This window comes from Balaenoptera borealis (genome assembly GCF_965194805.1).
Source record: "Balaenoptera borealis genome assembly, chromosome: 2".
Taxonomy (NCBI): Eukaryota; Metazoa; Chordata; class Mammalia; order Artiodactyla; family Balaenopteridae; genus Balaenoptera; species Balaenoptera borealis.
In genome coordinates, this window is record NC_138867.1 from 4,905,029 (window position 1) to 4,931,290 (window position 26,262).

At 45.4% G+C, this 26,262-nt stretch overlaps 1 long non-coding RNA gene across 1 annotated transcript in view; it reads right to left on the bottom strand.

Moving 5' to 3' along the window:
• The window catches only part of LOC309623421, a 720,194-nt gene that overhangs the window by 247,257 nt on the left and 446,675 nt on the right, over positions 1-26,262 (bottom strand). The window lies entirely within an intron of this gene.

Genomic DNA, 26,262 nt, shown 5'->3' on the forward strand with positions numbered 1-26,262 from the left:
CATAGGACTGGTGTCCTTATGAGAAAAGGAAGAGGCACCAGAGATTCATTCCTTCTCTCTCTCATACACACACACACACACACATACACACACACACACACACACTCACCTGTGCGTGTTGGGGTAGGAGACAGGAGAACATTATAAGATTTGCAAAAAACAACCAAGTTATTTTTGACTCTTCCCTTACTCTCAAAAAACAGGTAAGAATAATTTTCTTATTCTTTCTTCCACTTTTGTTTTTTTTTAATGAGTGCTATATAGCCACCTACACCTCAAATCAACTCTTAGAAAATTTAAATAAAGAGAGACGGCAGGAAGTAAAAAGAAAACACGTGATATCTTTAGAGATCCATGGTCAGGTTAAGGTTCTAGGCACAACCATTCATGTTGGAAGTTGCATCAGGACGGAGCAGCCTGCATGAACAATTTGAAAGCAAACACACACAGCTGTTTCTTTATTATATTAACTGAGGGTACGGCATGTGACAAGTGGCGTTCTCTTCAATTTTGAGAGACAATACTGTGTGAAAGCACAGTGAATGAACACGAAGGATCATCTCAGCATCATTCCTCCTCCGGTCCTTCTCTCCACAGCAGGAGAGCGTTTCTACCACAGTGGTCACTAGTTTTACGTTAGTCCCTTTCTTCTGTTTGTACCTGGAGGTCAGCATCCCCTCTCCCATGGCGTGAGGACAATGCATTCTGGGTTTTCTGGTGAGTTCCAACCTCAGACACTAATTCGTCAGCCTTTCCTGTATGCTCACGTCTCTCCCAGCCATAGGGTTGAGACGCAGATCAGGGGCACAAGGGTGAAAAGGCTGCATGTGGAAAAGTCACCCCTTGTGTTTGGTGGGCCACGGGGCAGGAGGACCTCTGTGTGCAGGTGCCATTCAAGGGGCTGCAAGAGGCACCATCGATGACCCGGGTGGTTTCCAGGTCTTTGTGGAGGGCAAGGCCCCTTCTTAGACTCTGAGTTAGAGGAATGATCTTTCTACAATGTCCCCTAGATAATTTACCAACCTGTTTTCCACATTTTCACCATGGCAACAATGGTGATTTTGGAAGCTGAGCTCACCTTAATATTTTTGCCCACGTTAGGTCCAACTGAGTCAGAGATGTAGAAAAGCAAACCGTCCATTCTGATTCCAAGTGGCTTCTCCCCGAATGTCCTCCCCACCTCGTTCGCCCGGCAGCAGGATCCCCTGCAGCTCTGCCGTCCTCCGTGGGCCCCTTCTCTGGAAACCGCGGCCCCTTCCACAGACCCTGCTTGGTCTTCAGCCTCAGAATCTTTTTCCCTCTAGGCTCTGCTTGTCAACTGGCCTCTGTCTGAGTCTATTCAGGCTGCCATCCCAGGACACGACAGACCGAACAGGGGGTTTAAACCACAAACGATTCTATCTCACGCTTGAAGATGCCGGGAAGTCCAAGAGCCAAGTGTGGGCGGATCTGGCGTTGCTGGGAGCTCTCCTCCCGGCTGGCAGGTGGCCTCTCAGGGCAGATAGAGGGACATCCGGCTCTTCCTCTTCTTAAAAGGGCAGTAATTTCACCACGGGAGCTCCATCCTCACAACCTCATCCACATCTAGTCACTTCCCAAAGCTCCCCCCCACCTCACAAATACCATCACAAAGCGGATTTAGGCTCCAGCATATGAATTTGGAGGGGACACAGTCTATCCACAGCAGCCCCTGAGATGTGTCCCTTCAGGGGCCCTGGGAGAATCACCAATGCATCACGTCCAAATACGAGCCCCTCCAAGCTCCGCTGCTTCTCTCTGCAGGTACCTCCCACCTTGGTCACCATCCTCCCGCCTCCAGGCACTGCATGGTACCTCTGAGGACCGCCACACGTCCTCTCCTTCGCCGCCACCCACTACGCAGAGCAAGCTGGCTTTAACCATCGATCGGAATAGCCTAAGGCCTGACTGACACAGACATGCACCCACTTATGCAGAAAGTGGTTTTCATGCGGACAAAGCCCCTTCCTCAGTAGAGGCACTTTTTTATTTTTTTACCAAAACTGAAAGGACCAGAAACTTCTTCACACGTTCCACAAACATCATAAATGAACAAATATGTAACGAGTAGAAGAACAAAGATTATCTTCCAAATAGATTCTAATTTTCTTGCAAGTTCTTTTGGTGGGGAAGGGAGTTGGGGAATCACCAAGGAGAGAGGAAATGTGTGTGTCTGGGGCATATTGCTTTGCCAGTGAAACAGCAAATGCAAGGTGGGTACTAAACACTAACTATTTAATAAAGATTTGCCGAAATGAAATGGAATCGCCCAAATTATGAATTTGCACACAGAACCACGTAAGGAGAAGGCTGTGTGCTGGGTCCGGCTTCCTCTTGAAAAGCAAATGCGTGAAAGACATAAAAATGCTTTGAAAAGTCGAAGCCCTGTAAAAGGTAAGATACTGTTAGGATAGAGTCACCATAACCCAGGATCAATTACCATTTAAACAGTGGTCTTTGTGTGCAGAGCTCAGATCTCTTTAAAGCCGTCCTCAGTGGCTGTCTCATGACAAAGGAAAACACTGCCCATCACTGGGGATGCCTTTTCTTTTCTCCTCTTCAACCCTAACATCTTACTAACTAGAGTTCACTGCATAGTGAGTGTGAGAAGGAGACACTGACAAAACTTTCTTTCTAACACAGAGAGAACCTTCAAGTAAAGAGAAAACCTACTTTCCCCACAGTTTGCTTTCAGCCACTGTGCGCCAGGAATCTCCTGCCAGGTCATGCTTTGAGTTTGGTCACATGGGACATTCTCTGTGAATGTTCTCAGGTCACGGCCCTTGGAGCAAATGTGCTCAGCAGCCCATCCTTAACGCCAGGACCACAAGCTTGTGGTTTCTAGGGTCACAAAGCTAAAGAAACTTTTCCTTCCAGGAATCACCCCCAATTCCTCCTTCTCTCTGTTTTCTCCCCTTTCATCCCGTGTTACCCACCCAAAGTCCTGTGGGACATCAAGGTGTCAGACATCCAATAACACCATGAGGACAGACAGCGTTGCTCCCAAAATCACAAAGGCTAAAAATACCAGCAGTTCAGTGAGCTTGTAGATAAATCCATTCAGTTCCTCACTGACTCCATCTTGGCTCCCATTGTTAACGAGGTGAGGTGTGTGACCCACCCCTGCCCTGAGCTGATTTCTACACTTATTGTGGAATAGGTGTCACAGATGGGAAGCAGGGAGCACCTGGCATCAGAGCAGGAATAGAGACGCTGAAATGAACGTGTTCAGGTTAAAACCGTGGTGTCAGTGTTGAGGTTGGGGTGAGGGTGGAAGAAGAGCCACTTATCAGATCAGGGGGACAGGCTGGGGTCCAAAGAAAAAGGTAGAGACCCTCCAGGCAGATGCCACAATGTGAGCAAAATATCAAAAGTGCACAAAACCACGGGAAGCAGGCACAGAGCTGTGTGCAGAGAGGGGCACCTCCTCCCGGGAGCCCCCTGTGAATGGAGGTGGGGCTGGAACTGCCTCCAGAAGCAAAAAGTCCAGCCCTTGCCCATCACTGGGCAAAGGGGCAGACGGTTCAGGTTGCTGAGTCCCATGACTTGGGTGGGACAGCGAGGGGGCGTCCGTGCTCAACGCGGTGCAGCACTTGTAGGAAGTGACCGTCAGCTAGGAAGTGAGGAATAAGGTAGTGGACGTGGAGGAGGTACGGAGGATGCGAGGCACCTCCAGCCACTGCTGAGCACCTGGGAAGACACTGCCCGAGGAGGTGGGGGCAGCCGGGGGTGTTCCGGCAGCCCCCCTCAGCATCACAGGGGACCCAGGACTGCACTGGAGGGACCCCTGGTCTGACTTTGTCTTCTGGAATCCTAATTCTCCTGCACTGACTATGTGACTGATCGTTTCTCAAGAAGTCCTAAATGAAATTTCTGGGACTTTTCTTTAACCTGATAATGAGGTTTTTTAATTGTTTGTTTGTTTTCTGTTTTAGGAGTCAGCGTTTCCCAAAGTAGGCACCATTGCATGGAGGGCAGGATAAACCTGCACCATGAATAGTTGTCCTGCCCACCGTGAGATGGTTAGTGCCACGTGCCCTGGCCCCAGATGAATGCCAGCCGTGCCCTGCGTCAGTCCTGGCAAACAAGACCACACCACGCTTTCCCAGGGCTCCCCGGTCGGGGCATCGTTCTGCGAAGGGGATTTGTACGCATGGCTAACGTGAGTGCGGCCTAAGCCCAAGGGCCCACTTCCAGCCCGAGTGGCTCAGTTTCATCTGCTCAGAGAAAAGGGGAGAGGAGGTCAGGGGTGTAAATAAGTAATTGCACTTCAGTAATGGAGGCGTGTAAAATCCCAAGTCCGGAAGCCCCAGGGGTGACACAGAAGCCCTGGGACAGCTTCCCCCCAGGAGGACAGACTGGCACTGAGTTTTAAATGGCAAAGAGGAGGCCAGAGCATTTCAGGAGTGGTACAACATGCAGAAGGGCATAGGGTTTGTAAATTATGTATTTTCTTACACAAGACACACTGGAGAAAATTTTTTAAGCACTCAGCTTTTCTGCCTGTTTCAAATCATTTTGAACATGGCAGTTAAAATCACCAAAAATTTTAAGAGATATTGTCCAGTGAAAACCACCAGAAATGACTCTAATGGAACTCTGAAATTAGAAAAAAAGTAAGTCAGATAGTAGATTTCAACTTTTTATTTACAATAAAACTTCAGTCAAGACACTTTAATGGAGAAAGAGCAGCCTTTTCAACACACGCTGATGTGACAAGTGGATTTCCACATGCAGAAGAATGAAGACCCCTATTTCACACCATACCCAAAATTAACTCCAAGTGGATCAAACACACCTAAACGTAAGAGCTAAAACTATAAAACTGTTAGAAGATATAAATCTGTATGATTGTGAATTTGGCAATAATTTCTTGGATATGACCAAAGGAAAAAAATAAAATCAGATGTCATCAAAATTATAAACATTTGCACATCAGAGAACAATATCAAGAAAGTGAAAGAAACAACCCAAAGAATGGGAGAAAGTATTTTCAATTCATATAGTGATAAAGATCTGATATTTAGCGTATATAAGGAACTCTTAGCAATTCAACTAACAATAAAAAGACAAATGATTCAACTTAAAAATTGGTAAAGAATTTGAAAAGACTCCAAACAAAACATACGAATGGCCAATAAGCCCAGAAAAAGATATTAAACATCAGGAGTCATTAGGGAAATGAGAATCAAAAACCAGAATGAGATAGTTCATCATATTCACTGGGATGGCTATGATAAAAGAAAGAAAGAAAGGAAGGAAGGAAGGAAGGAAGGAAGGAAGGAAGGAAGGAAGGAAGGGAAAGAAAGGGACACAAAATAACCAGGTTGGTGAGGATGCTGAGAAATTAGAACCCTCAGATCTTGCTGGTGGGAATGTCAAGTGTCCCAGCCACTGAGAAAAACCCTTTGGCGGCTCCTGAACAAGTTGAACATAGAAGTGCCGTGCAATCCAGCAGCTGCACTTCTAGGTGTATACCTAAGAGAACTGGAAACGTGTTCACACGAAAACATGTACGCCGTGTTCATAGCAGCGTTATTCATAATAGCTAAGCCCAGACAGGAGGGTCACAAAGACACTAGACTTTGTGAGGGGAAATTTTAGTTCTCTCCTCGTAGAGCAATCTATTAAGAGCCTTAATAATCATCACCCTTTTAGAAATCAAGAAAGAACCAATTTCATCAGGCAGAGAAAGCCAGGGGCCGTTAGAACTGGGGCCAGCCTTTCACCATCAGGCTCCCCGGGCTGCACCAGTAAGCGGGTGCCCCCCAAACTGCTGCTCTCCCCCCACCTCTCGGGTTTCCATGACTCCCACTGCCTTAGATCTCAGCAGCAGGAGAAGCTCTCTCACAGCCCAGGGGTATCTGTGCACCCACGTTCCCTCCTTGATTTGGCAAGCCCAGGACCTGGAAGAAGCTGGTCCAAGTCCCCCCTTCACTTTCCCTGGGACATTTCTGTAAGCCACTTCCCAGAGCTGAGGTTAGAACTCAAGGGCAAACTCACTACCACGTTGGTTTCTTTCCTTCTCAAAGATACTAAACCATTTCTAGAGCAGGGCCTTTTTGTTTTAATTACTGTGTTTTACAATTAACCCCCAACACTTCAGACATTTTGCTCTAGGAATATTTAGTTCTTCCTTCATGGTACTCATGCTACAGGATATTCCCATGCAGAAGTCTCTACCAACTCCTTTACCTCTATTATTCTTTTCTCATAACTTAGATTTCTTTCTACTTATAGTGAACAAATCATGCCTCCTAAAACTGTAAACTCTTTGAGGATGAAATTCATTTGTGATTCATCTATCTCCTAACCCACCTTGCATAATTTCTAGCATCTATTAGGTCCTCAATAAATCTTCAGTGAATTAAGTTAAAAAAAATAAATAATTAACCCCCAACTGTTCAGGGTGTCTAAACAGTTCAATTTTATGGAACAGTTTTCATGTTGCCTCTTCTATTTATATTAATACAATTTGTAGGGAAGTAGATTAAGTTTGGCAACTTCATCTTGGGACTTTCCTCACTCCTAGAAGGATTTGAGGCCAGAAGAAAAATGCACGGGTCACCAGAGAACCAAATCCTTGGCGTGGGAGTTGAGGGAAGTGGGCAGGACCTCAAGAGCAAATAACCAGTCCACTCAGGGAAAATTAATAGTGATGCATCTCTGCAAGGGGGTTGTAATTAGCGATGAGGGAATCCCAGATAAGCTGATCCTAAACATCAGCGTACTTTTCCCAGACCTCCCAGCACATTGTGTCCAAGGGGCAGGCCTGGCCTCCCTGCGTTTGCGGAAGCCTCTATACATTTGTTTCCTCTCAGTATTACTCATCTCACGGTGACTCAGCTTCCACAGGTCATGGGACTCCCTCACAGCTCCCTACGGCCAACAGATCACCTTTGCCTTTCTTTTTCTCTTAATGGATTCTGAATGATTTATCTTCAAGCATCTGAGAAATCCATTGCAGATGGAACTACATCTTCCCTATAGCCTGTGTGGGAGCTCATCAGACCCAGATGCATATGCATAAAAAGAGGAGCCAACTGCAGTCAAGGGGCCCTGCTAATGGATGGGTTTTGTACCAGGGGGTAAGGGGGGAAGGTGCCCGGAGGAGAAGAGGGCAGGGTGAGGCTCCTCTGTTTGCTGCTTGATTGGTCAAAGGCTGGGGTTGAGCAGTAGGTCCCGGACCCCCAGCCGGGGCTTGATCTGGAGGTCACAGCTGGATAAGGCTCTGTGGTCTTGGGCTTGGATCCCAGGGGGAGAGCTGGGTCAGGCCCATCGCCCACTCCATTCCCTGCCTCACAGGATGTATCATCCACCAGCCCACTGGTTCAGCTGAGGCATATACGCCAGCCCATCACCTGTAACACCCCAAAAGTGTTTATATATATTTCTGGCTGAAATAATTGATGATCCAAAGCTTTGACCTTGAAATACGACTCCCACTGTCTTGTTCACAAATGACTCGTGTGCACTATGCCTTCTTCCTCTCTGCTTCCTTTTAAAACATTAAGACATAATTTACATATGATAAAATGTATCCTTTTAAAGCGTACAGTTCAGTGGTTTTCCGTATATTCACAAAGCTGTGCAACCATCACTGCTGTATAATTCCAGAACATTTTTATCATCCCCAAAGAAACACCATACTATTCACAGTCAGGTCCTCAGCCCCTGGCAACCACTAATTTACTTTCTGCCTTTATGACTTTGACTCTACTTCATATAAAAAGAATCCTACATATGTGGCCATTGTGTCTGACTGCTTTCACTCAGCATCATGTTTGTTTTCAAATTCATCCTCGTTGTAACATACATCACTGCTTCATTCCTTTTTGTTGCAGTTAATAGAAATACCACATTTTGTTTATCCATTCATCAGTTGATGGAGATTTGGGTTGTTTTCATTTCTTTATTATTATGAATAACACTGCTATGAACAATTGTGCGCAAGTTTTTGTGTGGATGTTTGTCTTCTTTTCTCTCGGGTTTAGAGCTAGGAGTAGAAGAGCTGGGTGACTCTATGTCTAACGTTCTGAGGAACTGCCAAACTGTTTTCCAAAGAAATTGCACCATTTTACAAGCCCACCAGCAATGTATAAGTGTTCTATTTTCTCCACATCCTCACCAGCACTTGTTAATTTCTATCTTTTTATGTTAGCTGTACTAATGGATGTGTAGTGGTATCTCATTGTGGTTTTCATTTGCATTTTCTGATGACTAATGATATTAAGCATCGTTGAATATGCCAGTGGAACATTTGTATATTTTATATGGATAAATGGATACAAGTCCTTTGCCCATTTTTAATTGGGCTATTTGTCTTTTTATTGTTGAGTTGTAAGAGTTCTTTATATATTGTGGATACTAGCCTCTTATCAGATATATAATTTACAAATATTTTCTCCTATTATGTAGGTTGTCTTTTCACTTTCTCCATAGTGTCCTTTGAAGAACAAAAGTTAATTTTGATAAAGTCCAATTTATCTATTTTTTTTTATTTTGTTGTTCGTGCTTTTGGTATCATACCTAAGAAACGAATGCCAAGCAAAGGTCATGAAAATGTATGCTTATGTTTTCTTCCAAGAGTTTAATTTTCTTTTGCTTCTGATGACTCCAGTGATGATTTGCACTTTTCAAAAAGGGCAAGAAAAGGAGGAAAATTACTACAGAAAAGATGAGTCAGTTCATTTTATTATTTTCTAAGTAATCCCAAGAGATTAATTCCTGACATGATAGAGAAGATCAGTACTCAAGACAAAATGGAAATAGCTTCCTTGTGTATTTTAGGGAAACTCCTGGTCCTTCCTCCAGTGTCTCTTCCTTCTGTAGCACCTATCTTCTTAGGGTTTGCATTGTGTGTGTGTGATTTAGTTGAGTGTGGCTGTAGGTCAAGGGCAGTGGAGACTCTGAGACTTTTGATGCCTGTCTCCCGCCAATCATTCTTCTGCAGTTGAACTTCCTCCTTCTCCCCTTTTCCAGCAGCACCACTTCTTGCTGAATACATTGTAACCTGACCCTGATGACTGGCCCTTGTCCAGTGCGTGGCTGGGCTGTGACATGCAATGCAAGATTCAGGGTCAAAGCACACTAAAGATGGTCCTTTTATGTTGCATGTTACACTCTGAATTCAAAATCTTCTGAAAGGAGTAATCCATCTTTTTGGAGCCATTCTTTATTTTTTTTAATTAAAGTATAGTTGATTAACAATGTGTTAATTTCTGCTGTACAGCAAAGTGATTCAGTTATACATATAGATACATTCTTTTTTTAATATTCTTTTCCACTTCAGTTTATCATAGGATATTGAATATAGTTCCCTGTGCTATACAGTAGGACCTTGTTGTTTATCCATTTTATATATGAAAGCTTACATCTGTTAACTCCAGTCTCCCAATCTAGCCGTCCCCCATCCCCCTCCCCCTTGGCAACCACAAGTCTGTTATCTATGTCTGTGGGTCTGTTTCTGTTTCATAGATAAGTTCATTTGTGTCATATTTTAGATTCCACATATAAGTGATATCATATGATATTTGTCTTTCTCTGTCTGACTTACTTCACTTATTATGGTCATCTCTAGGTCCATCCATGTTGCTGCAAATGGCATTATTTCATTCTTTTTCATGGCTGTGTAGTATTCCATTGTATATATGTACCACATCTTCTTTATCCGTTTCTTTGTTGATGGACATTTAGGTTGTTTCTATGTCTTGGCTACTGTAAACAGTGCTGCAATGAACATTGGTGTGCATGTATCTTTTTGAATTAGAGTTTTGTCTGAATATATGCCCAGGAGTGGGATTGCTAGATCACATGGTAATGGAGTCTTTCTTACATCATCCCACATCCACACCTGAGACCCTCAAGGCCCTCCCTTCCTAGTTTGAACTGCAGAACAAGAGGCCTCCCAGTGTAGGGTCAGCCCTGCCTGCAAAGGAAAAGCATTTTCCAGCCACCTGCACATAACATGTCAAGTGGCCTAGGCCCTCAGCGTGGAACCAACCCATCCTTCCCTCACTCCTACACATGGAATCCAGCTCCGTTCCACAAATGACCTCCCTGAACCTTCTGCCTTCTCTCCATTCTGTAATTCCCTGAGAGCGTAGGTACATGACCGCAGCTCTCCCCCCAACCCTGGGCCTTCAGGGCTCACAACTGTTGCCTACATATTCAGGAAATTAAGAAAAAATCAAATAAAAAGTCATTCAACCCACACATCCTGCCCTGGAAAACCCCAAGACTTATTCTTTCCTGGGCAACATCCTTAAAGTCCTTCAGTGTGACAGATTTGACCACGTCAGCCCCTGGAGGCTGGAGTTTCTCCTTAATACACAAGGATTCCTGGAGTGGGTTTGGTTTGATTTTCTGTGGCCAAGCTGGGGGGTTGGCAGTTAAAGCCAAATCTTGGTGTTTAATCACACTTTACATTTCACCCATCCATCCCCCCCATCACTTTTACCAACTGATGTTTAATGGGAAAGAGAAAAAACTCCTTTTAAACAGACACATACACCATAGTGGTAGCAATATCTCAAATATATTCAGCTAAAGGATTGGAAATTATCATCATAATGCATGTTACTTTGTAATCACTGCATATTTCAAATTGCTTCTTTAATGTCAAAAAATTAGGCATTCCTTAGCTAATGCCCTTCCTCTACCCCTGATGCTTCTCTCTGACCGACACTGTCGGGCTTTGCTTAACAGATTTGAGATTAACTCAAGCGATCAGCCGCTCCCTGGATACATCCGTGCTCTCCACACTCTGAAATATGATGAAAATCAATCAAACAGTTTACAGGTAAAATGTACCATGTGAGTTTCCTTCAAGGTAGAGAGTAATTGTGCCGTCTACTCAGAATACGAGAGTAGAAAATGTCAAAAGTCTCCAAAATATCTGAAGAAAAACTGTCCCCAGTCCCTTTGGGAAATAAATAACTAACAGAATGCATCATCCAAATATTCTTCCTTAGTCTGGACAGTAGTCTTTATTTTGTTTTGATGTTTAGAACACAGAAATTATCCAAGGAATTTTAAATTGCTAATAATGTATTTAATAACAGACCTCTGTGAGCCAGGCAAAATGTTAAGTGTTTATAAACAGGAACCCAAATTGTATAAAATAGTATTAGTGTCTTCATTGACAATACAGTAAAATCAAATTATTTTTGAGTAGCTAACTCGAGGTCATACGGATGATAAGTGTAAGACGGAAGGCATTACAAGCAAGTCCACCCACCGTCTCCCCAGCTGGCTTCTTCATCACTGGAGGGGGTCTCAAGTCCCAACCCATGTGACCCTCAGGCTTAGACCCTGCCTGGAACAAAACGCAGCAAAACTGGAGCTGAGTTGGTGCGGACCAGGTGCTGAATAAAGGCAGCACAGAGTGTCCCCAAGACAGAGCTTTAAAGGCAAACAAGTCAAGATAAACACACACACACACACACACACACACACACACACACACGCAACTTACATTTTAAAAAGTAAATTGTGCTGTGTATGTGTGTGTACTGTGGGTGTGGGTATGTGTGAGGGTGGTGTAAGCATGTGCACATATGTGAGAGTGTGGTCATAGATTTGTATGCACACGTGTGTGTGAGTGTATTGTGTGTGGCATGTGTGACAGTGTGTGTAAAAGCATAATAAAGGGGACTGAGCTAGCCCGACTCAGTCTGAATTTAGTAAAATAGAACAGCCGCGCTCCAGGCACCTTTCAAGTCATATAACTTTGAGCTCTTTGCCACTCACGGCCCCATTAGAAGCTCAGGTGACAGAAATATTATTAACGGAGGCTTTCCTTCCTTAGAGCAGCCCCTCCGGCCTACGGTCCCCTCCTTCCCACCTTGGTTCAGCGGCACCAGGAGAAAAGAGCAGAGCAGCGTTCTTGCATCTCGCTTGTTGCTTCCTCACCTGCAGACACGGTGCTCTGGTCCCGCTGCAGGGGACATGCTATGCCTTTGCCCCCGGAAGCATCACACGGGTCCCTACCCCCAGGCACCAGGGAGAAATCACCTCGCAGTTACTGGAACATTCGTAGACTTTCTGAACATCTGACTTATTTTTTATTTTTATGGGCACTATAACTAGGAAACATGCATGGTCTTGTCCTGCTAATGTTTCTACCAAATAAAATCAGGGACTTAGGTCTCGCAGACCACTGCTCACTGCCATTGCATAGCCCTGCTTTCACTGTTTTTTATGTTCATTGTTCTTTGCCCCAGATGCCCTTACCTGCTAATTTTGTTTTCCTGTATTTATTGTTATAAAAGTCCTCAAAGTCTTTGCTGATCTAACTAGACTTAACGTAAATATTTATTTTAGAAAATAAACTATTATTAATTTTCTAGAGCTTCTGAGACAAAGGTATGCATCCTGGAGGTATTCTAGAAGATTCCAAGTAGTGTGTGAAGAAACATTTTAATTTCAATGCTTTCGAATGTACTTTAATATCTTTTAGGACACAGACACATACACACACATGTATTTTATTAAACCTGTGACCTCATAGATATCGATATTATTAATTAGGACAGGTAATTAGGACTTAAGTAGATAGCACCTATTTGAATTTTTAAATATTGAGTCAATTTTAATATCATTTATTATTGTTTTAATTATCAATTTAATTCTATTATTATTACATCATATTAAAGAGGTTTGAAGGGAGGCAAAAATCATGAAGGACTTACTTGCATGACATGAATTCAGGAAATATGAGTACCCCAACACAATGAAAACTTTCTATAACTAGACAGAAGCTGTCAGAGATCATTTTTAACTTAAGAAAATCTGGCTATATGCTGTTACATGTGACACGTCTATAAACTCAAAAAGTTGCGTAAAACCTGCAAGAAGAAAAAAGGGAAAAAAACCAGTACAAAGAAAATACTAGTGCAATTATGCTACAGCAGAGGCAGCTATGCTAGTGTCAAACTCTAAGGCAGGAAGCACTCAGAGTAAAGAAGGTAGCACATCAGCAGAAGTGGAAGGACAAGAAGAGACATGCTTATAAATGTGTACATACCTAATAACAGAGCCTCAAAACAGATTAACCAAAAAGGCCCAAAGAACAAGGTGGGCATCCCCCCCCAAAAAAAAAAGGTCATGAAGAACCTAGTGGCAAGACGGGAATAAAGACACATAAAGACACAGACCTACTAGAGAATGGACTTGAGGATATGGGGAGGGGGAAGGGTAAGCTGGGACAAAATGAGAGAGTGTCATGGACATATATATACTACCAAATGTAAAATAGATAGCTAGTGGGAAGCAACCGCATAGCACAGGGAGATCAGCTCGGTGGTTTGTGACCACCTAGAGGGGTGGGATAGGGAGGGTGGGAGGGAGGGAGATGCAAGAGGGAAGAAATACGGGAACATATATATATGTATAATTGATTCACTTTGTTATAAAGCAGAAACTAACACACCATTGTAAAGCAATTATACTCCAATAAAGATGTTAAATAAATAAATAAAATAAAAAATAAAAAAGAGAGAGAAGGGCAACTTCTGCCACAGCCAGCAAGCGCCACGTGCCTGCCGCCCGGGCCCGCAGGGGGCGGGGGGCCGTGAATAGCAGGGTGTGTCCGGGGAGTTCTAAGCGCTCACACGTGGGGTAGAGGCTACTCCTGGGGAGGTGCAGAGGATTAGGCTTCGCCCGACACCACAAAGGGCTGGGAAGGTAGGTAGGCGGCTTGAACTTCATCACCAAGGGGCTGAGAACTCACCAGTGTGTTCATGTAGGCTGTGGGAGCGTGTGGTATGATCAGATTGTTTGGGAAGAACTGGCTTATAAGCGTGGGATTACTAACTGCGCCCCTTCCAAGCATTTAAGCAGAAAGGGAACTACCCCAGCGGTCAGAGTCGCTGCAGCCTGAGGCCAGGTGGAAATTAAAGCAGTTGTTTACTAAAGGCCTGCCCCACTCTCTGAGCGCAGGATCCTGCATTTGGATTAGTCTGGATTTTTTATTTTTTAGCTCAGATATTATCCTGCTGCTGGACTGAGCAGCTGTGGGCCAGGTAGCACAGCCTCCCTCCACGTGTTTCTTAGTGAGGACTCAATGTGCATCACCTGCTTCTAAGTCCAGACGTCCTTCTCTTTGGAGGGATAGGGTAGGCTGAGTAATGACCCCTGAAGGTATCAGGACCTAGTCCCCAGAGCTGGAAATATCATCTTCTATAAGGCAAAAGAGACTTTGCAGATGTGACTGCTGTTGCTGAGATGGGGAGACCCTCCTGGATTATCTGTAGGTCTGTAATCACAAGTCTCCTAGGAGAGGAGCAGAGGGGGATTTGACCACAGAAGGGGGCAATGGTGAAGACAGGACACAGAGAAATTTGAAAAGGCTGGCCTTGAAGATTCCAGTGATGCTGCCACAAGCCAAGGAATGCCTGCAGCCACCAGAAAGTGGAGGAGACAAGGGACGGATTCTCCCCTAGAACCTCCAGAGGGAGCGCAGCTCTGCCACGAACACCTCAGTTCTTCCCCGAGATGCTGATTTCAGACATCTGGCCTCCAGAACTGTGAGGGGATACACGTGTGTGATTTTAAGCCATCAAGTCAAGTCTGGGGTCATTTGTCACAGCAGCCCTAGGAAACTAACAAGAGGCTCCATTGTAGGGCACCTGGCATGATGGCGGGGGAGGTGGGGGGGGGGAACTAGCCCTAAGAGATGGATGACCAAATGAGCCAGCACTTCCTTAGAGGCTACTGGGAGCCTGGCCTGTCTAGGTGCAGCGTGAAAACACAGGTGACCAACACCCAAGCCTGAGCGACCCCAGCCCGAAGCACTGTGTTCTAAGTTTTACAGCGTCCATCTGCGCGAGTCCTGATAGAGAGGGAGCATGGGGGAAAGATGGGAACAGACACGGGGAAGTGGGAAGAAATCCTAAAAGGTCCCTGGTATAAAGCTTAGTGCTAGAGAAAAGTTTTCACTTCTCTAAATGCGTTCTTCACCAGGGGCTGTTTTCCAAGAAGCAGTCTCTTCCCTACGTCCCCTCACCTCGCAGAAGAGAGGCGTTTTCCGTGAGCTTCCCCGCTGGTCTCCGGCAGGAAGCCCTATCAGTTCCTGCATTTCTGGGTGCTGCGGGTGATGAGGGGGGGATGCTGAGTTTCCTCCTCCCATGCCCCGTGGCACCCTGAGCTGCTTGCCTCAAATACCCATTCCAGGAGAGGCAGGGATGCTTACCGGGGCTTAGGGAGCCCAGAGTGGGGCCCTGTCGGAGTGGAGCCCAGGGCAGTAACACACAGCCTAGCAGAGGAATCTGCTGGAACAGAACGGGGGTCTGTATCCACTGCACTGAAAGAAATAGGCTCAGTTCCATTTCCAAGGTAGCGTCCTTATGCCGAAAGTCTTCATCTCAATTATGTAACCAAAAAAAGGAACGAATATCTTCTACTTGACTAGCTCATATGACCTCAAAGGGTGTCATTCTGCACATATGCCTCTAAAAGTGGTACAGTGATTGACGATTGAAGCTTAAGTCTATTTATTGGTTAGGGTCCGCAAGTAGCAGATGGGTGGTTTGCCTCTGCGTCTTGGAACTCGCAAATCACTGGCTCCGGGGCTGAGACTCACACACAGAGAACTTTTGTTTGGCCCACAGTTGTCCTCTTTTCATGAGCGCCTTTCTGTAAGATGTGCACATTCTGATTGGCCAGCTTCTCCAGGTGCCAATTCTCTCACACTCTGCCGCTCTGTGGGTGATGTTCTTACCTGCATCCTAAGTGCTTGAGTGTGAAACCCTTACTTCACATGCCTGTTCACATCAGAATGATTACTTTTTTGCTAAAGAAGGCTGGGAGCAAGAATAAATGCCGTCATAATTTATAAACTGCCTCTACAGAATCATCAGTGTGGGAACAATCCATTATTTGCTGATCTTTGGTGACCTTTACATAATGGTTGAGCTTGACCTGAGGTAGTTAAGTTTAACGATATACATAGGTTTGTTTTTGTTTGGTTTTGAAATTTAGATGTGTTTACTTGGAAAAAAAACCTTAAAGATGTCTGAAAAGTCCTCTGTCTGGCAATTTCTGTTTATGGAGTAATCTAAAATGAAGAACAAAACTAGATTAAGACTTTTTTTAAACTTTTCGTAGTTGGAAGAGACTTTGGTGAGCATCTGAGTCCCTGATTTTCCTTTTGAAAGAACTGAGGGCTGGAAGAGGAGTTTGGACACAACCAAAATGCTTGACTTCTTGTTTGGTTGGGGTTTCTTTTTGTTTTTTCTTTTTTTTATTTTGGGATTTTTTTTTTTAATTTTTTTTTTTTTTTTTTTTTTTTTTGGGTAATCTTTCCCTTTGAATATATTTTAAGAGGCCAGTCCCACCTCTATTCTGCTGAGAAGGGATTTCCTGGAACACTGTGCTGGTGCTACAGGCAAACTGGATGTACCTGCAGTGTATGCAAATGATGTAAGTGCAGTCATTTGTGATTGGATGAGCCTGCATTGTATGCAAATATGTAGATGAAATCATTTATGCTGATAGAAAGAGAAAGATGACTCATCATCTGGGCTCAAGCACCAAGATTCAGCTGAAGAATAGGTAATGTGACAACCAGAAAATGTGAATGGAAAAAGAGATCTGGCAGAAGATGGGGGTCGCCAAGAGAACCTGAGATTCCCTAGAGAATGTCCGCTGTTTGAACAGTCAAGAAATAGAGTAGGAACAAGGAAACCAACCATGATCACACTGTTTCTGTGATTATAAAATGCTCAACTGTAAAAGTACCTATGAATTATCAACAACTTTGCTGGGGTGATTACTGAGGTGGAGATGTTAGCCAGAAGAAACTAAAATGTGTACATTAATAATAATTAAAAAATAGAGGAGTAGTCACTTGATGTCTTTCTTTAGCACCACAAAGTTTGAATCTAAACCTTTTCATATTCAGTCCAGAGATGCTTGTGAATCCCTTTTTTTTTTTTTTTGCATTGGTAGCTATCCCAGCAGAAATGATCAGGTGATGGGAAGTGACCTCTTTACCCTTTAGATCCACTCCTTTGTGTTGGACACTACCATGACCTTGATTCTGTTCCAGGGGCTGAATGGATAGGGGTGAACAGGGCAGCTAAACTTCCTCCCATTCTAGTAGGGGGTTAAGATTGTAAGTTGCAAATTATAAAAACACCCTGTAATGGGCTGAGTTGTGTCCTCTCAAATTCGTTAAGTCCTACCCCAGTACATCAGAATATGAACTTATTTGGAAATAGAGTCTTTGTAGATGTAATTATGTTAAAATGAGATCGTTAGGGTAGATCTGGATAAAAAGGATGTCCTTACAAGAAGAAGAAGTTTGGAACACAGAGATATATACTCAGGGAGAAGGCCATGAACATGAAGGAAGGTATCAGAATGATTGTACTACAAACCAAGGAATGCCAAAAATTGCCAGCAAACCACTAGAAGCCAGAGGAGAGGCCAGGACCAGATTCCTTCCTGCAACCTCAGAATACATAGGTGCCAGCGCACTCGTGCGCACACACACACACACACACACACACACAGACACCTGCACAATATGTCAAAGTCTTGAGTGCTCTGGCGTGCAAGTGCAGAGATGCACTGGGAGCTGGGCTGATGGAGGGCAGGTCGCCACTGTATAGGGAAGCCTCTCCTTTATTTAGGGACATCTGAAATCTGAAAGAAGGACGAGGGAGCCATACGTGCATACAGAGAAGAGCACACTGGTCAGAGGGACAGCAGAATCATGCCTAGAGAGGGTGAGAAATGCCAAGGAGGCAGGGAGGTGGGAGTGGGAGCTGGGTCAGTGGTCACAGGCACCATACGGTGGGGACCCTCCTAGACCACCATGTTCACGTGTCTGAGTGAGCCGGGTGCAGGGCAGGAGGGTGGGGTGGTGGGTGAGGAGAGCTGCAACTGGTAAAATCATTCTGGCTGCTCTAGGCAGACGAAGCGAAAAGGCAGGAAGGCAGAGACGGAGGGGCCAACTAAAAGGCAATGGCAGCTGTCCAGGTGGGAGGTGCTAGAGGTTGAGACAGAGGCCAAACCTGGACACGTTCTGCAGGTGGAGATCAGGAGACTTGCTGATGGATGGGATGTAGGTGTGAGCGGAGAGAGGGACCAAGGATGCTGGCAAGGTTCGGGGCTCACACAGCTGCAAGGACGGGCCTGGGGTCCCCGCGGTGACTGAACAGGGGTAAAGGCAGAGCTAAAAGGCTCTGCCAAAAGGCAGAACCAGTGCGGCAGCAGGAGAAGGTAAGTATTGAAGAGGGCTAGGTTTTCATCTATATTTTCTATTTGGTTAAACGTTTTCCTCCTTAAACTGTGTATTGTTGAAGGTTAAGCAGCAGCTCTTGGATGCCAGCCTGAAAGTTCTGACAGGTAAACACTGGCTTCTAAAACCCTCACCTGCCCCTAGAGGTTGAGCAGCCCTCACTACCTTCCACTGCTTTGACTGTCAGTGGACTGGCCACCACCTGGGTGCACACAACTTTTCTTCTTCTGGTTGCATCACGTCAGCCCCCAAGGGCTGATTCTCCTGCCTTGGTGCCCCCTTATCCACCGAGACCCATCTGTGGTCCATGGGTCAACTCGTGGTGGGCTATGCAGCTTCAACCCTTCGAAGGGGCAGCTAGAGAAGAAGTATTGAGAGACATTTAGAAGGAAAAATGTGTATAGGGCAGTTCTGGCGTAAGGAAGAGTTTGAAAGAGGGAAGTCTCTTATTGGGACTTGGAGTCTTTCCTGGGGCTCCCGGGCACCTTCAGCTGGGTGACCTCTAGAGTTTGGGAATGAGAACTCTGCAGTTTGGGAGTTAGAGATGAGTGGAGGCATAGGACGTGGGGAAGGAATGATAGCAGACTCCCGGGCACCCATGAGGGAAAGATTCTTTGAGGTTTCCTGGCATCTCAGAGGAATGATTAATTTTTCCCAAGCTTTTCCTGACGGTGTCCTTTTGAGTTTCCAGGGGAAAAACTGCCTAAGTGACTGTACCAGAACAGCCCACAGTTGTCTTCAAGGCAGGGTTATTGCTTTTTTTTTTATTATTATTATTGATGCCCATGATTCGGTTCCCAACCTTGTAAACTTTCTCAGGCACTTTGTTCTAAGATCCTAGCGACAAGCTATGGCAATTGTCAAATGAGTGACAAATGGACCTTCCAAGCTGACATGATATTTATGAATCAGCACTAAATACCTCTGTCTGAGCTATAAAAGTCTTAGGGCTCTTTCATCCTACCGAGTAATGTAAACGGCGCTTGCATGCTTGTCTGCCCCCTCCTCAGTGCTGCAGATTCCAGGCTGGCGAGCTGAGCCTGGGCAGGGGACGGGACCGCCAGAGCCATGGGATGCTTCGGTTGCCCTTCTTCTCTGCGGCTCCCGAGGGACATCCCGTGACTCACCTCACTCTGGAGCCAAGGGGATCCATCACCTGGATGGGGAGCTGCTGTGCCTCCGGGGACTATGCCCTCGGCAGACAGACATCCGAGGTCTCCCTCTGCAGATTCCTTGGTGCAGATTTGCCAGGTGGGCCCCCTTTGGTTCTAACACTTTGGGGGCTCAAAGATGCACGTGTTCACTTTGCTCTTATGGGGGTCCCTCCTGGGGAAATCTCCTTACAGAGTTAAGTGGAAAGCAAATCGTCTCAAAATTCATCAATGACTTTAAATTTTTCTGTTAATTTTAACCATCGTCTAAAAGGCCTTGCAAATAGAGGAGAATCTAGTGCTTTTTAAAGTATCAGCCTTTCTCTCTGCTGGCTTTCTGGTTCTCCCAGCAGCGGCTCTTCGTCCTCACCTGACGTCTCCCGATGTTCCGGCCACTGTCGCCCCTGCGCCCCGGGGCCTTTGGTTCCCCACAGGTGGCCGGTTCTCGAAGCCTGAGGAGCTCAGTCCTGTTTGCTTCTGCTTTTGCTTCTTTCTCTTCCACTCATTTTTTAAATTTTAACTGTGAAATCTTCCAAACATGTAGAAAATGACCTAAAGGTACCCGCGTACTCACATCCAGTGCATCGGAGGAGAAGAGCCAGGCCTGCAGGATGCCGCCCACTCAGGCCCAGAAGACCCCAGCCAGCCCGCCCCAAGGTGACTCCCATTCTGTTCCCTCCAGGCGGGCCCCTCCCTCCTGAGAGCTCAGCCCGGAAGAGCACCTCCCTGAAGCTGCCCCCGTGCTTCGGCTGAGGCACACAGGAGCTGCCACCTTTTCGCGAGGACACTTCCCAGCCAGGGTGGTGTAGGCGGAGGCCCAGGTGAGAGCTGTGCCACGTGCAACCGTCGTCTGAACACAGAAAAGTCCAAGAAACAGCAGGAGCAGGCCCTTTTCCCTTAAAAATCCATATTTTTAACCTCAGGACTCAAACTCAGCCTTAAACCCTCCCAGACCTCTCCCGCGTGGGGGGCTAGCTTGTCCCCCTGTGCTCCACCTCAAGCCACCATCCATGCCACTTCTGGTGCATGGTTACAGCACCAAGAGCAGCCATGGGTCACACCCCAATTTCATTTTTGGCTCACTTCATGGTTCTGGCCACACATTAGCAGATCCTTCCTTGGTGCTCCCCATTTCTTCCCATTCTCCTCAAATGGAGTCAACGACTAGTTGCCTTTCGCTACAGAATCAGCCTCTCCTTTTCTCTCAGCCGTGACTCAGATTGCCTCTCTTCCTATGGTCATGACTGCCCATTGAGCAAGGTCCACGATCATGGTCGGTCGAGGGGCTACTTGCTGTGCCTGCAGTGGTGCCCGTGGTCCCTCCCAGCCAGCAATTCACACCAGTGCTGTTCTGGGGAAGGAGGGCGAAACCTCCAATGGCCTCTTTCAAGTGCAGATGTTGAATTAACCACTCCGGAGGCTCATCCTTGCACAACACTGTGACCTGGTGAGGGTGGGTGATCTTTGTCCATCAAGACCTACCCTAGCACGATGCCATGCCATGGAAAGGGGTGAGTTCTCCAAAGGAAATCAGGGTTCATTTGATGGAAGGAGCAGGAAGGAAATGCTAAAGGCAGGGGAGGCACCAAAAACATGAGTTCTACACTTGGCTTTAGTTCCCCCTTCACAAAGCTGTAGTTTGGAAGAAATCATGATGTGAAATGTGAACACACTTTAAATATCCTTTGGAACCCTGCCAGCAGTTGATCATATCCAAAGTATTACCCTAACACTTGTGGTCGAAGAATGCCACCTGTCATATCAGTAAACGAAGGATGTGGGGACCATCGAGCCATCAGCCACTGTAGCCGCCCCCAGCTGTGCACCCTGAGGGGATTCATGATGGAGAAAAACAGGATACTGGCCCCAGATAGCTGAGGTGCATATCAAAGGAATGATTCTAATGACCCCAGACTCTTGCATCTTCCGATACATAGAAAAGCACTGAATTAATTAACTTGAGATGTCTGGTTATTTTCTTTAATTAGCAGTCATCTTTTGATGTTCAACTACCTGTTTTATTTGTTTGTTTTTTGTTTTTTGGGTTGTTTCTGCAAAAACTCCTATAAATCCTGGCTCCCCCCTTACCTCTTCAGAACAGTCCCTTAGACCTATCTGAGAGGCTGTTTCCCGGGCTTATGTCTGCCAAATAAAACATAATTCTCAACTTTTAGGTTGTGCAGTTTTTCTCAGTCATCATACCTTAGTGACTCTCATAACCTCTTATGAAGTTTCCTCAGCTTTTAAAACTTTATTTCACTTATCTTACATCCATGATCATGAAGGGATTTTCACATCCCTAGACGCATCTCTTCATTCACACTAAATGTGAACCTCAATCTGATATTAATCCCAATAATAATCACTGCAACTAATGTTTTCCCTTAATGATGGGTCTAAGAAATTTACATCATTTCATCTTTTCAGAACTTCCTCAGATTCTCTTCTCTCTCTCTCTTTTTTTTTTTTTTTTTTTTGGTCTAAGACTAAAGTTTTAAATACTTAATCTTATTTTAAATAGAACATGATATTTTGATTTATAATAAGGAGTATATATTTGGACTTCATCCTGTTCCTGTCACGGAGCTCCTAAAACCCTTGGAATTGCCTAAGTGATGAGAGTAATAAATGTGCCTTTTGTATGTCAATGAGGTGACTTTTGGAAAGCCCCTAAGTAACCTAAGGCTGGGGGCTGGTTGTCAGGGGACCCAACCAAGTGATTAGAGGGTTGGAACTTTCCTCCCCACCCTCCTGACCTCTGGGGAAGGGAGACGAGCTAGAGGTTGAATCCATCACCAATGGTCAATGATTTAATCAGTCCGGCCTACGTAATGAAGGCTCCATAAAAACCCAAAAGGACAAAGTTTGGAGAGTGTCCAGGTGGGTGATCACATGGAAACTGTGGAGAGTGGTGCCTGAAGAGAACATGGGAGCTCCAAGCCCTTCCCCATACTTTCCCTATGCGTCTCTTCTGTCTGGCTCTTCCTGAGGTATATCCTTTTATAGTAATCTGGTAAATCATTAACCAAACTATTTCTCTGAGTTCCATGAGCTGCTCTAGCAAATAAATTGAACCCAAGGAGGGAGTCATTGGAACCTCCAATCTATTACCGTCAGTCAGAATCACAGTTGACATCCTGGACTTGTGATTGGCATCTGAAGTGTAGGGGGCAGTTCTGTAGTACTGAGCCGTTAACATGTGGGATTTGATGCTGCTTCCAAGTAGACAGTATCAGAAAAGAGATGAATTGTAGGACACTCAGCTGGTGTCAGAGAATCGCTTGAAATGGGGAAAAAAAGTCCCACATATCATAACTAGGAGCAGAAAAATAAGAACACTCAACACAATCCCAACAATGTCATGCTAGGCTACTGTTGTGGCCTAATTGTTGAAATACACAGATTTTGCCAAAGGATTTAGCCCTTTCCCTTCAAATCATATAGGTTTTCACATCCTCTTATGAGCTACTTCTAACTATAAAAGGATGTTCATTACACAGCATACCACAGTGGCCACCGCCAGCTGTCAGGGCGACACCAACATGGCAGCTTTTAATCACACCTGCCAACTTATCCACAGCCCAGCAGTCGAGAAAAAGGACCAGGGACCACGTGCCTGACAGTGAGGGAACATGACAGTGTGATATTCCCTGACCACAGAGAATCTAACCATAGCTTTATGTGGGTCAGTTTCAACAGAATTGGAAACTGGCTATTTAAAGTGGCCCCAGCTCCTTAGTCAGTGGTCATTGAGGTATGTGATACAGTTTCTCCTCCAGTTTCAGGAAAGCAAGGAGGAGCTGGTGAAGTCAGTTACTGATTGGACTGTAAAGAGGCTGGCATCAGCCACTGTCATGGCTACACTGGTCGTGTTACATGGTGGAAGGCAGATCAGGAGTCGATCGTCATGTATGGAGGAGAGTTGAACCAGGAGATCTGCACCACAGTGCACTTACTCTGGTGCCGAAGCAGTTCCCACACAGCTTGGGGTGGGGGACAAGGACCATTTCTCATGTTGAAAAGGCAGAGTGGACAGGCCACACATGGCATGCAGAGAGTCTGTGTTGAACTTGTGTATGGGTACATGTGTGTAGCTGTGTGTATACATGTTTGTATGTGTGTATTGGTGCATGTGTAGATAAAACAGTGCAAGTTGAAGACAAACTGGGACCAACCGTGCAGACCCGGCCTTTTGTTCCTTGCTGATTTGATGTGAAACTTCCTTGCTGGCTGCACCTACACATCTAACGTTCTTAGGTTTAAACCCTGTTGGTCCAACGAATACCAAGAAAGTGAGTTTCCACTGATATCCAGTGGTTTGGGCATTACGGAGATACAGTCATAGAAACATTAAACGTGTTGGTACTAGTTCCACTTCATTTACTTGGGAAACACTTGCTCGCTGGATTCTAAGGAAATCAAGACACTCGCATGGAGGGAGAGCCAGGGTTGGCTTTCCCTCCCCAGGCACAGCAAATGTCCTCTTTGATAAACCGATAAAATGCCCAAGAACCAACAGTGCATTCTGGAGAGCTGTTGAATTGGAAGACCACAGATGCACCAGGAGGTCGCTCAAAGTACATTAAAAAATCCACACCTTAGAATCAAGCGTAGAGGGAAGCGTTTCATGAGTTCCAATTCATTCAGCCATGCATTTGCCATTGCCAGAGCACATGGATTTCAAAACCCTTAAAGAATTACTTTACCCGCTTTGGCTTATTTGATCCTCAGAGAAAGCAGATGACATGAGAAGGCCAGGACGCCCCCTCCTTCTTCTACGGGTGAGATGCAGCTCGGGGAGTGCAGTGACGCGTCCTGTGAGCAGTAAGATGAGCTCGGCCCCCAGACCCCTTGTGGGGACCTGTTTCCAGGGCTGCCCTTGCTCAGGCCTTTTCACAGAAAGGTGCCACCAGCTTGGAATGCAAAACACGCAGCTTCATAAGCATTTCGCTTAGGTGTCTCTTCCTTTCCGATACACTCTCTCTCTTGCTCTCTCTCCCACACACACCTACTACAATAAATACAAAACGAAGTCTCCTTAAAAAATAATTGTTATCAAAACATCTTAACTGTGTTAGTGAGACGCAAATGTGATTATGCATGGATACAGAATTCACAGTTCACTCAACAGAAAAACAAGAGCTAACATCTTCTTTCCTTGAAGACGTTTTCGTTGGTTACCATTTAGGAAAATTACTCCTTGGAGGATCTTTAATGCAAAATTCCCATTTGTTCCGAGCAACGCTGAACCACCGTTAACAGCTGCAATCCCAATGGGAGGCCAGTCTCTCCAGCAGCACCAGCCTGGTGTGTCCATGCCTCTCCCTCTGGTTCGCCACATGAAGACAGTCTGCCAAAAACTGCAGCCCACTTCACCTTCTCCCTGATTATGAAATTCTCTCATAGTCACTGTAGGTGGGTTAGAAAGTAGTGGAGAAAATTAAAACAGAAAGGAAGGAAGGAAGGAGGAAGATCACTGATCCCACCAGCTGGAAACAATCACTATGAAACTTTTTTGTATATTTCCTTCCAGCCTTTTTAGAAGTATTTTGTGATTGCAACTTTGTGGATGTTAAGATTCCTACTCCATTCAAAAATAAACTTGCAGAATTGGTATTTGATGTACAGAATCTCACAATGAAAGAGTGAAGGGGTAAGAAAGAATGTGTATTTGTATATATATGTATATATATATATATATATATATATATGTATACACACATATATACACACACACACAGACATAACTGAATCACTTTGCTGTACAGCAGAAGTTCACACAACGCTGTAAATCAACTATACTTCAATTTAAAAAAAAAGAGTGAGGGGACCAATAGCTCCAGAAAGGTATTCCCTTGCCCAGGACTTGTCTCGGGAGGGTCTGGGGGCTGTAAGTGTGTATCGACCAGGGGCTGCTGGCTTCAGTCTAACCCATCTACCTGCTCTACCCACTGGGTTTCTGTGTGTGCTTATGTTTTGGAAGTAGGGTGGTTTAAAATGCTGCCTGCTTCTTTCTGTAAAGCACAGAATCGCACCTTCTCGTGTTGCTTTCACGGTGTACCTACCACCATCTAGTCCAACCCATATCCACTCCAGGGACACGCCTGCCAAGCACTCGAGCTGTGTCTCAAGGTCAAGCATCTGACAGCATGAGAGAGACACTTCTTAGCTTCCTAGTAATTTAATTTTGTGGAAAGCACATTCTTCCTGAATGTCAGATATTCTCATGCGTGCTGATAAAGCATCTGGGTGAGTATGTAGAGGGTGCGAAATTCACAGTACAACTCAGATTTTCAAGAATAGATGCGGCCTCTTGATTTTTTTTTTTTTCTTTCTTTTTTTGGCCACGACATGTGGCACGCAAGACCTTAGTTCCCCGACCAGAGATCAAACCCATGCCCACTGCATTGGGAGCACAGAGTCTTAACCACTGGACAACCAGGGAAGTCCCCAGCCTCTTGATTTCTTTATACTGAACTGAAATCGTTCAAGTGCCTATCATACTGCTGACGGCAGAGAAAACTTGAATTGGCTAGTGAACCATCGACTTCTCTCTCTGCTGCCTTTCTGATGAATGTGTTCGGTCATGTTAGAGCTCACAGCCTCTGCCAGGGACACTCTCTCCTCCAAGGGAGCCCCAAGAGCCTTTCTTCCAAAGGTGGTCGCCCAGCATCCAGGGCTCCTCTCCACCTAGGAGCTCCCTGCCCTGCTGTGCGCATCCTGGGGTGCCCTCAGCTAGAGGGCCTCGTGGCCTGGGAGTGTCTGGTCAGAACCATCCCTGTAGGAGTGTATTGGTCTATCACCATGGTTTTACTTGGCTCTGCCCTGGTGTCTGATGATGTTGAG